We start from the raw sequence: 13,003 nt of genomic DNA, 5'->3' as shown, positions 1-13,003 counted from the left end.
TATCCTGCTCGCTTAACACAGCACAACAACCACCAACTTCACCTTCTGTGATACTAAATTAGGTATCTAAGTAGCCAGACAGTATCTACATGTGGATACTGACTCACTAGACAACAGTATCAAGCAAAGTAGTGGCAGCCATTCTGTTGACAGAACCATGACAGAACCCACAACTATGCACAATGACTGCACAGGTGGAGTAATGCCTTTAAATTACTAATGGAAAGTCTCTACACTGATTGTCAGAAATAGGTGAATATTTTGGGGACTGGGGCAAGAGTTGCCCTTACTGAGTTTCTGATACTCTTTGCCTAAGTAACTCCCGCTACTTGACTGGCAAGTTTCAGAGTAGGGATATTGGCCATACAGGTGTTCCGTGTCACCCGGTATGGCCATTCAGTGCAAAGACTGGTATCCTCCCAGGAAAGCACAACAGTTCTGAAATTCCTAAAAAAATAGTGCTTCATGCTCTTGCTTTTGGCCAGCTGAATCTCTCAAGGGGTATTGTCCTGTTCAGGCTTGCACTGGGCAGGCAATAGCCTATGTTTTAGGGCCTTTGGGAGTCCCATCCTTACTTGCACGTTAACAAGCGTGGATAACACTGTGTGTTGGCTGCTACTGAGTTAATCAAGCCAAACTGTTTAGAAAGCTCAAGAGAAAACAAAAGAAGCATATAGAAAAGGCCTTGCCTTCTCCAGGGCACCACTGCTTGTAGTCACATTGTGGAATCATTACAATGACTTCTATCTACTCCCCAAAAAAGCAGATGACATCTGCTTCAGCTTGTCATACAGTTATTATATTCTTTTACTCAGATGCTACTCAAAGTGCTGACACACCCAGTCTCGTCTCATCTATCGCAACAGGTGATACCTTCTCATAAGCGCGAGCAAAATAGTAGCAGTGAATTCCATTTCCACAGTGCTGAAGAAATATGAGACAAGCTCACTTACACATCAGTGTCACCCTGGACTATAACCTTTCATAAGCATCTAAAGAAAAAAGTGGCCAAAATGAGAGCACACCATAGTAACACAGCTGAATCAGCATGTGGCACCCATCAAACACCTGTATGCCACGTCGGCTATGCAGCTGTGGAATTTGTTTAAGCCTATGACTACTCAATGCACGTGAAGCTGAAGTACTGTCCAATATGTGTATTATATCCGGAACTCTGCAAGTCTGCCAACGCTTAAAGAACCGTCTCCCCAGCACCACACATTGCATGCTTCCACTCAAACCACAAAATGGAAGAAAAAAATGCATGGCAACTTTGAACTACTGCTGCATGTGAAAAGCTTCAATTCACATGCAGCTCTCCTTACATCTCATAGTTTGAAATACTTCTCAGGTTTGTACAGTCACATTCAGATAGGGGAAAGGGATAGGTCTTGATAAAAATAAATTAGTGTTAGTTAATAACAATACCTCACCAAAACTTAGTCACTAATCCTATCATCTATTCATCTGTTCTGTTTCTGGCTTCATTCGGTTGCCAATGATTTATTTGGTTTTGACCTGGATCAAGGATGCTGAACACCACTTGAAAATCCAGATTTCCACTATGACTGAATACTGACCAGGCTGATGAACCATCTCTCTCCAGATCTGATGAGGGAACAACAGAAGAAAAATAATCCTTGGCTTCGCAAATAAATCTGAACTAAAGATAAAAGAGTAACCTTGCTGACATAAGACCTAGAAAAGCAATCATTAAAAGCAATTTTAATTACATCTTCTAAGCTGGCATTTGACTAATTTAAATCTTGATCCCATTGCATTGACAGAAGTAAGACCTAGCCTGAAAAAAAGGCATAATAAACTCAAAGCAGTGTTTTAATTCTATCATTCAGTTTTGAAAAAAAAGGGAGTTTCTTCATTTTTGGAAAAAAATATTTATTTGGCTGCTTTTAAGTCAAGTTCCTGTCATTAAAAAAAATATTTCAAAAGGAGTGTTAAAAATGTAAGTAAGCATTAAAAATAACTGTTCTTTTGGTGCAATTCTATAATAGTAAAAAAAAAAATCAATAAAAAAATCTTAAATATGGCTTAATAAAGATTCTGACCATTCCCTTACATGAATAAAGAAATAAGTTTACAAGTAGAAACAGCATTTTGTTTCCAGCAATTAAACTAATCCACTCTGGAAATGCAGACGTGAAAGAGGATGTACTCCTGTAAATGTCCTCACCCCATACCCTGCTGCAATCTAGCAGCATGGATCAAACCTGATGGATTGTCAACAGCTGGAATTTAACCAGTTCCTTACTGATGTGACTTTTTCCTGTTCACTCAAGCTTGTTCAGATTTGAAATATTCTTGTAAGAAGTGGCCTGGAAGATTCACAAAAAACAAGATAAAGTTTTTTTAAAACCATCCAGCAGAATCAGCAAATTGTCTTTCTCATCTAAAAATGGAAACTGTAATACAGAGCTAGAAATTACCAATATTACACTACAAAGACAGAAACATTTCTATAGAAGCCCTTACAGGTGAATTTAAGATTGTATTAACAGAGTTCATTTAAATCGATTGAGAATCACACTGTACCATTATTGATGATGATACAATATTCATGATATCTAATGGCTCGCACACTACTTATTTTAACCCAACAGAAAGAAAACTTCCTATGACCCATTCCATCCTCATGAGAAATCTAAAAATTGCAATAAGACTAGTTTAAAATATTTTCTGTATTTTCTCCTTAGAAGTTTAAGCAATTCTTTATATGGAGGAATTTACAAGATTTCTTTGAATCCTAAAATACATAAGCAAATGGAAGAAAGTTAGATATGCGTATACAGAAGTATATTTTCCTGCATTCCTACCACCATAAATTCAAAACAGAATACTAAAACACTGAAATGACAATTAAGTGCTGCGCATAAACTAGGACAACAGAAAAACACACACCGTTGCAAACAACCGTTATGCTGTGTGCTACCCTCGTAGGTATGAAAGGATTGTTCTCCCTTTTTTGCTCCTGAAGAATAAAAAGTCCCGGAGCGTGGCAATAACAAGAACACAACTAAAGTCAGGCAGACCATCTATCCGAGGCATTCTATAGATCTCTATAGATGTGTTCAAAAAGGTACCACAAGAATCCTCCTTCATGTAATCCGAATTGCAGAAGTACAGACAACAGCTGTTTCCAGCATTGTACTTGCAGATATATCTACACCATCAAAAATTCCCTCAACATATGACAGTTCTTCTAGGCTTCTGACATTATCTTGAATAATGACACTGTGGCAGGCACTGCACATTACACAGAAGACAGTGAAGTCTCTGCACTGAAGGACCTCTGCAAAGGGTGCCCAGCATTAGCAGACATGCAAACTTTCTCTACTTGATTAACATGTTAGCAAAGAAAGTGAGAAAGAGGCAGAAATCTGATGACCATTCAGTACATAAACTAAATTTCTCAGATGTGGGTTGAAGCAAAGGGATTGAAGGAAGTGTGAATTGAGCTTGGCACCAGCTCCAGAGCACACCTTAATGCAACGGATTGCACAGTGTTGGCATGTGCGTGCCCATTAGTTTCTTAATGTAATGAAGCCTTAAGGTCTTGAGCATTGTTTTTTATCAAAGACTAAACCATAAAAGTAACAATCTATTTCAATGAAATAAAAATCCCATGTACTTTGGTTAAAATTAAAGGCTTTGATTTATTGAGGTCGCAAAGAAGTCAGCACCCTCTTTCTTCAATAGCATCTCAGCAGGACCTGAGGCAGCCTTGCAGATCCAGAGACTTAAAACACTCCTAACAGTATTTGGCAGTCCCCAACAATGTATTTTGCAGATGAAACTGTAATATTAAAAAATGCCAACCAGAGAGAGCTGATCCAGCCTTTCTGGCATTTGCCAATTACTCTTCTGGGTACCTGGAAAAGTAGCTATAGCAGAGGTACAGGGGAAAATCCCATGTGGGTAGTATCTGAGAACACTGCACGTGTTCCATCCAGTTTAACTGCGTACAGGTATACACAGCAACACTAACAATGCATCGACAGTGACAGTGACGGGAGAGGCTCCCACTGCACAGCGTGCCAGAGTCATTCCTTGCATGCCAGCTTCACAGACTGCAGTGCAGAAGCCAGGAATAAGCACAGGACTTCCAGCATCGTTCAGTTAGTACCGTACAAGTTGTATTCATATCCTTTGTTCATTTAACTACCTACTGATGCTAAAAACTGTATTTAGTTATGGAAGTCAGTGCCTGTGAATATGCCTCATTGACACATCTGGAGGCGTTCAGTCTTTTCTCTATCAGTCAATGGGCAGGACCAGAAGAGAGATGCTCTCCACACTTCACAGGCAGTATTCTGGAAGGAAGGAACACTTCCAGAAATGAAAGGGTAGTCCATTATCAAGATTCAATCAGTCCTTGATTTTTTTTTTTTTTTTTTAAAGCTGAAGGCAAATACATCAATGATTGTCAGTTATTATCCTAAAATTTCTCATGCAGCCACTTTTCCACTGGGATTTGGACAAAGACCAACTCAGTGCTCATAATTATCTCTTACATATGGCCTATTTCTTCACAGAACACTGAAGCTATTCATATGGGAAAAAGTTTGTACGATTCAGACCTCAGCTGCCCAAGAGAGATATGTCCCCTTATGAGCGTTGCAGCCCGAAGGAAAAAGAACACAGCAGTACTGTCAGCGCTGGAAGGAAACACAAGGAAGTGCAGAGGGTTGGAGGCTATCAGCAGAGATTCTGCTTTTACTATACCGAGTGGAAAGTGAGGTGTTTGGGAGAACATATCAAAAAATGAAAGTAATGTGCAGGAACGAGCACGGGAAGGAAGGTGGAAAAGGCATAAGCACAGACATTGGAAGGAAGCAAGATCGATGAGTGGGCACAAAGACCTTCCTAAAAGGTTGCAGAAGAAGAACCAGAGAAAGACAGTGCCAGCAAAGCAAAGGAGAGTAAGACTTGCAAGGTTTTTTTCTGTATGTTTTGAGAATAATACCAAATTAACATCAAAAACACATTTTAAAGCAAATAACGTAAATCTATTAACGCAAACATCAGAAAAAAATGCTAAGCCATTCAAAAGGTCTTTAATTAAAACTTTTACTTTTAATTAAAGCTTTAATACATTGACTACATCTTAAAGAATAATGTATGAGCATGAAAGGATGTATTTAAAATATTTCCTTGACAAAGGCTAGCAGCTCAGCTCAGAAAGAGCTGCTTGTGGTGTGACTGAGGAATAAATGGAGTGTGATTACCTGGTAACAACTTCTAAAAACTCCTATAAGGCAGCTGCTACTTGATCAGCTGAAGTTGTGTTAATCTAGAGTTCACAAGAAGATTCACCTTACTGTGGTATGAGCCAAAAATCAACTGACTTTTTTTTTTTTTTTTTTGGTGGCATGATTTGTGGTGTGATCCCAAATCAAACTGAAATACTCAGAACCAGAGTTCTCTAATACAAAGTAACGCAAGATTGTGCTGTTAGGATCCCCTTTTTTGGGTACTGCAGGGACAATGTTGTGCCTTCCCCAGGCCTAAAAGACCCTGTTCTCCACAGTGTGAAGCCAAGCAGGGGTCGGGGCTGCTGTGGGGGCAGAGCTGTGCAGGGGTTCCAGGGGAAAGGCTGTCTCACTGCTGGAGGCAGTTCTGCAGGAGTGCAGAAGCTTTACGCGTGGTTCTTGTGCCCTAATTTGTAGGGCTTCTCGGTGTTATTATTGAGATTATGCAATTCCACCCCAGAGCTGGGTCTAATTGCAAGGTCATTGGTAATATAAAGTCTTCAGTAGTCAAGCACAATGAATGCAATGACTAGTTTTGGAAGCCCAGTTCAATGCAGCTTATGATAAATCTCCCATCACCTTGACAGTATCTCCCTACGGGAGAAGGGCCTACCGGATAATTTAACTGCTGTTCTGTAAAATATAAAGTAACTGTAACTTCAGACACATTTTAAGAAATTATGTCAATCTTTTGTAAGTTAAGAACAAATGTTTTTCGTAATAATTAGCCAAAGCTGGTTGATATTCTCAACAACAATGTTGTTTGTAAAGCTATGGACATAGAGGACTGCTACCAAATAAAAAAATTATTCCCATAAGCAATACCTACCATATAAAAGCAATTCAGAAGACCTACCAAACTGTGAGGCTTTTTTACAGAATATTTACATGCTTTAATCGGCAGATAACATAAAAGCATAAAGTCATCCACAGGCCATACCACTTATCTTAAATTTATGGTTGTTTCCCTCCCTCCCTAACAAAATTACTAATTCGACATTACATTCCACTGTGTGCCTTTAGTTTACAACAGTGACTAATAATATCACTACATAAAAACTACTCAACATTTTAGTGCACAAGACTTCACTGAGCCTCAGTGTTTCAGCACTATATTATTGCCATAAAAACACAGTTTAAAAAAAAAATCATCACGTGTAACTAAAAGCAACAATAAAATTTGTTGACTATGCTTTTTTTTTTTTTTTTTTTACACGTACAACAGTTAGACATTTCTTTTTCATATCACACTATCCTTAACCTTCATCTCCTTTTGAAGACAGAGTTCAGGAAAATACCTGGGGGAGTACTACTGTAACATCTGCTGAGCATTTAGCAAGCCAAAGATGAGGGCACACCTGCTAAAATTAGGCAAACTCAAGAGTCAGGGGAAGGGCAATGAACTTCAGACAGACACTCTAGATTCAGAAGTTTAAAATATGTTGAAAACCACGCTGGGGAAATCAGGACCAATTAAAGGAATAAATGAGACTTTATTTGATCCAAGTATTTTAAACAAGTTAGGAACAGCCACAGTATGTTAACAGGATGGAGAGACTGCCTCAGGGATCAACATTATAATTATTATTCAGAAGGACTGTGACTGATTAGAAATGTAACTATAGTACAGAAAGTCAGAAAGAGAAGTAAAGCAGGGCTTTTGCTTTAAGGTTTTTTGCCTTTTCTCATATTACAAGTACAGCAAAAAGAGCTTTTTTCTAGCAGAAAGACTTAACATCCTGAAAGGATTCTGACATCAAAATCACCCCTAGCCCTTATGAAAGAGAAGCAGCAGCAGGTGTGTGTTCTGTTCCAACTCTGTGGCAGTGAGCACTCAAACTTCCACCATGGTGCAACTATTCAATTAAGTATTGTCATCAGACCATGGCAAAAGGCTCCACTGGGACTCCGTCCTCAGTCGTAAAGATATAATCGCAGGAACACTGTAAATTAAAAGCTTTTGACATTGCACTGAGTTCTGCTTCCTCTAATTGTGAATATTTGATGACCAACTTACAACTCATCCATTGCTTCCCTGCACACTTATGTACCTTACTCTTTGTCATGTTTTGCACATGCAAAAACATTCTATATTTTGTTTACAGAAAAAGATGCCTTGTGTCAAAATAAAGGACAACTACTCGATGAGAAAAACTACATCCCTACTATGTTTTCAGTATTATAGCCTGTAGTTCTGCAAGGTATTTAGGTACACATCTAACTTTACGAACATTTATTTTTCCTTAAAAACCAAAACCTTCATTTCAGCTCACTGGAGGGAGAATTGCACTCTGAAAACTTCTGTCTCTGTCAACTGCTGAGAAAGTCTGCATAACTAACACACGCTAAGCTCTTAATTTTTAGGACACTGAAATAAGGTAAGGTGCATTGGGGTCTCAGTGTTTACCTGTTTCCTTGAGTAGGCACAGTAACTGTCATAGTATTTAATTTTCTTCTTCATTATTAGTATCATGTTTTACTGTATGAATCTGGGGTGTGAGAGTACTACGCAAAATGTCAAAAGTGAATCTCAAGCTCAAATAAATCCTGAGATTAAGGTTTAACTAGCTGAATGCAGATCTGAGATAATGTTCATGAAGTAAAAAAAAAAAAAAAAAAAAAATCATCACATTAATCTCACTATCTCACTAAACCCTCAACCATCCACCAACTAAAATGATTCCTTCCTGATCACAAGACCTGAAGTCATTTTGACCTTTTGTCTTGGGATTCCCTGAGAGAGTCCAGAGTCACTTTCCAACTGGTACCAAAGTAAACAGTGAATGAAGATATCCTCAAAATGAGAACCATTCCAGTCATGTGAGGGACAGGAGCATTAAAAGCGCACGTAACAGAAGATGTAAAATAATTTGCACCTGAATCCCCAATAAAATGGCAGATAAGCCTCAAAAGAAACATTCTTCCTTTGTCATTCCTCCTCTTACTGTCCACTAAATTGAATGCCTATTCAGAAAACCCTGTGCTATATAATCAGTCAATAAACAGTTACCACTGTCCAAAATATATATGCATATGTATATTTTGCAGCCCCCAACATATATTTATAGTCACATATTTACAGCTGGTGTGAACTTGCAGAGCGTAACTAATTTCACTGGATCAGTGCCCAATTACAGCAGCTGAGAATCCATCCCTATGACTTAAATACAGATACAGAGGCTGTACTGTCAGCTATTTGCCCATCGCCTGTAGAGGAAATATGGGTGTTCATGTTACTGTCATATTACTAATTCATATTACGCTGGTTTTGCTGTCCCTTCCCTTTTAGACCATGTCATCAGTATCTTTCTGTCTATCTTGAAGATCTTGCTGGATGATAGAGAAACCAGAAGGACCCCTGAGGCAAAAGCAGACTCCAAACATTATTCTCAAAACGTGTGTGTGGTAAGAGATCATGAAATCTCTATCTCTCCCTGTGGCCACAGAAAAGGATAATATGAAATGGAAGCTAGAGCCCCAGTTTCAACTGAGCGGTCCCCCCTGTAACCTCACGTTAACGAGTTAGTGTCTGTGCAAGAAAGCACTGGCATTAAATCTGTGTGATGCCAATGGCAAGAACCCACATCATCAAAATTCCTGAAGGAAAACAACAACTTTAATGAAGTTAACTTTGTAAAAAGTACAGAACATAAACCAGACAAGCTGTGACGCTGGAAGTTAAAATCACCTGTTCAAACACCTCTCCCAACTGCAAAGCCTGCAAAAAATAAATGCAAGAAATTATCAAATCTCATTCAATAGCTCATGCACTTACCTGTCCCAGCTCTAAAGTAACATTGACCTCGTTGTACTTCAAGCCCATAGAAAGAGGAGGACTTTGCCACCAGCGCTCTGTGCCATCAATTGCATTGGTTACCGGGTGAGCTTTACTGGGATCAGCAGCATTGCAATAATCACAAAACTGTCCCTGAAACAATATATTAAAAAGGCAGTCTCAGCTGAAATCTTAACAGCATGTTACCTGAGATTCTGAACTAGTGTGCTGATCAAAAATTGGGTTAAATTTTGTTTCTCTCTTTATATAGTGTAATTTTTAATGTATATTATTCCCCTGGCGATTAAATTACACACTTATACCCTGAAACACACTAAATTTATGTTACAAATCAAAATTTCAGAAACCTCCTTAAGGAAACTGCAGTAAGTCAGTCTTTCTTTATTAATGAATGTATTGATACTTTGGTGAAATTACCTATATTGTGTCTGCAGGAAATTAATGAAACAAAGATTCTTAAAACTGAATTAAGATCAACAAACAAATAATCCTCAATTCTCCTAAAAGACTGTGAAATATCCACATATGCACATAGAGTATTTTTAATGGTTTTATTAATACCAGGCTATCTGTTACTTGCCTGTATGCTTGGTGTTGCAATTCTAAAATACTGCTTTCATTTTTTTCCTGCTACTACAATACATGGTGAATCGGAGACTTCTGAACAATATGTACTCATGGAAAATGCAGTGGATTCCCTCTAGGTTTCCCTTTAAAGAATCCCATTGTATTTTCATTTGCAGAAGTTACCACCCAATTCCTAGTCCACAACTAAAGCCACACTCCGGAGATGCCCCGATAATCTCTCTTTAATAGTTTCTAAAGCTCTCGGTACTCTTCTGTACAATAAGATGCATAAACTAGGAAACTTAATTGTGTCTTAACTTGGCATCTTGGCTTGCCCCAAAAGCAGCATTACTATCTTCAAGAAACTGCATTTTTACAGTCCACTAATATTAGTGTTGAAGCATTGTAATTAGTTATTAAGAGACCTTTATAGCGTCCCTTTCACTTCTTACCCAGTCACCGGGTGGTGATGATCAATGAAAATGCTAAACTGTGCCAGGCTTAGATCTTTGCAGAACTCCAGCAGAAACATGCCATTTTCATTGAATGGCATACCCCCCTTAATGGTTATATTGTTTGTCACTGCTGCCAGACTAACCAGTGTAAAGTAACTGGAGCAATCATACTTGTCCACTTTTAACAGAGGAATAACATTAGGACTCTCACATTCTTGCTGGGTGCAATCTTGCAAGCTTGGTGAATTTAAGATGTTTATCTCTAGCAGAATTTGTTTAACATCTGCTATAGTTACTAATGGACTGGAAACTACTCCATCATTCTCATGTGATACAAATACACCATCTTGTGTCCTTCAAATACAAAATATAGATGTTCACTGAATATTTCTGCATCAGTAGAAATTATTCCAGTATCTGCATGTAGCGATGGTTCCATCCTCACCCTGCTTTTCTAGAAAGACCAGAATATGATGTTCTTTCCAGAAGACATGGCTACCATTAGCTGTTCTGATTCAGCACTGAAGGTGTCAATCTGGCTGAGGGTTAACTCTTAAGAATTCAAAGAATTGTTTAGAGACTTACTAAATCATCACGTACATAGGCTGGTTAACCTCATCTGGGATCATGTTATAACATGATTCTCCTCCAGCTCTGTTAGAGAAGATGGTTTGGCTGATTTTTGTACAAACTACAATATGCCAGGACACTGACTAAGTTCAGATATGGTTTTCTGCAACAGCCACATCAGCCTATGCTAGCTACAGGCAACACTGCCAGTTTCTGCAGTGACAACAAAGCACATTGTGTCACTATCTCCAAAACCAATACACTGAAAATTCAATCCATGCACCAGCAACTGCAGTTACCACCGCATCAGAACATCTTTCCTGACAAATGCATACTTGGAGTTCTGACATAAATATGTTACAACAGTACATATGTGTAACTATTCCCCAAATAGTTTTATGATGTGCATGAAACATGGTCTTTAGATCTAAATTCATGTTAACAATGATCAGACTGGAAATATAGAGTTGCTGCTATAGCATTTCCAGCTCCGATCTGGAAACAGCCTCAAAGAAAAGCTGGAGCAGCAGAATTAAGTGGAGTATTAAATGTGTTACATTTACACACACCTATGCGATTTCAGTGTAACAGAGTACTTGATTTGAACTCAAGATACCATATTTTTCCTTCTTGAGCACGTAATTCAAAGAATTTCATTGCAACATCTGGAGTTTCAGTTAAAGTACATTCCAGCAACCCCGCCAACAAGGCAGCAAAACAAAAAATGAAAGAAAATAAATTATTGGACAGAGCAGCCTTCCCAGTTTCCCACTGGCAGTATCTCAGGCACACCACGCTCAGCCTTTCTGCTACAGGATACATCTCCATTCCAGCAGACTGGGCCTCGGAGACTTGATTTTGGCTGCAGTTCATCAGGCAGGCAGGTGTGCATTTGCTGGTGACCTTGTTACCCTCCTTTCCTCTGGTTCTCCTGAGTGAAGGAGAAAACTGAACTACACAAATGAGTTCACCGAAATACACCGGTGTGGACTGGAGACACTCAGGGATGAAAATGTCTCACCTGTAAGTTATAGGAGGTGACAACAATGAAGGATTTGTTTGCTTTTTAACACCTAGCAGTTCTGCGCCCGCTGGCAGAGCAGGGCAGGTATACAGTTAAAATTTAGTTCACACTTGCACATCACTAAGAGCAGATTGGCAGACAAAATGAAGCACACCATTTATCTACCAGTCGCTGAAATATTTTATGCTGCCATGCATCTCTTCACTCAATACTGTTCTTACTAAGTCACTGCCCCACTTGCTAGTGTGTTAAATAAGGGAAACATACAGCTTTCCACAATGTATGTCCAGCATTACCTTAAGAGCTGCAGTTGAGCCACCCACGAAGGAACTGCCCCACCCATCACCTTGCAGAAGAACTTTAAACAACCTCCAAACGCTCCTTCTGGATTTGCCAGGTACTACAAGCTTCATTGAAAGACACATCACCAAATGACAAGCTGAACAAGAGAGGCCAATGACAAAGCAGTGGAAATGAAATGGGTGCTGCTTTCCTCTCTTTGCCTTATTTTCAGTGCTTGGGGTAGCACTGGCAACAGAGCTGTCTGTTCCCTTTGTCAGACAGAATGATGATCACCCTCTGCACCTTCTTTCCAGTTTCCCTAATTCATAGAGCAATAGCTGCAATCCAGCCTTGTAGAGACCCCAAAAGTGAGAGTCTTGAGTGCATGGCATTTCTTTAACTTGAACTGGCCTGACAGGGTGGCTATTACACCTATCACTTTACATAAAAGCTGCACGACCTTCCCTCACACTCTTAAGAAACAACATGTGAATACTTACGCTGATTTTAAATCATTCCATGTAAGTTCAGCTTCTGCAAGAATTTAACGCACTTCTCTCCCATTTTCCATGAAAGAAGAGATTCTGTTATTTATAGTGTCTTTGAATTTGTGAGGTGGAGTAGCTTGGTAACATGTACATTGTGCTGCTATCGCATTTTCTGTGGTGGGATTTCCCTGGACTTTTGAAAGGCTTTTCAACTCTTCTTGAAACACAACAGCTACTGGTAAACCACAGAAGTATTCATGTTATGTATCTCAACGGGGCTTTGTTAAAACTGGAGAGAGACACTGCTGTATCTGTGCTTACACAAATGCTGTAAAAGGCACAACACGCTTCCTTGTGCCAGGGCTGAGCTATCAGTAGTCCTTCTCGGAACTCAAATCAGGCATGAACCACAACTGCCCTCTGACCTAGGACCTGTGAGGCAAATATTTAACAAGAGGAATACCCCCTGCGTGACTCAGTCTTCCTATTAGTAAAACTGTCCGTTACTCAGCCTGTAAGCATCTCCAAAGCACTTCGAGATTTTTATGACGGAG

The sequence above is a fragment of the Falco naumanni genome, chromosome 3 (genome assembly GCF_017639655.2).
Source record: "Falco naumanni isolate bFalNau1 chromosome 3, bFalNau1.pat, whole genome shotgun sequence".
Lineage (NCBI taxonomy): Eukaryota > Metazoa > Chordata > Aves > Falconiformes > Falconidae > Falco > Falco naumanni.
Note: the sequence above shows the minus strand (reverse complement) of the source record.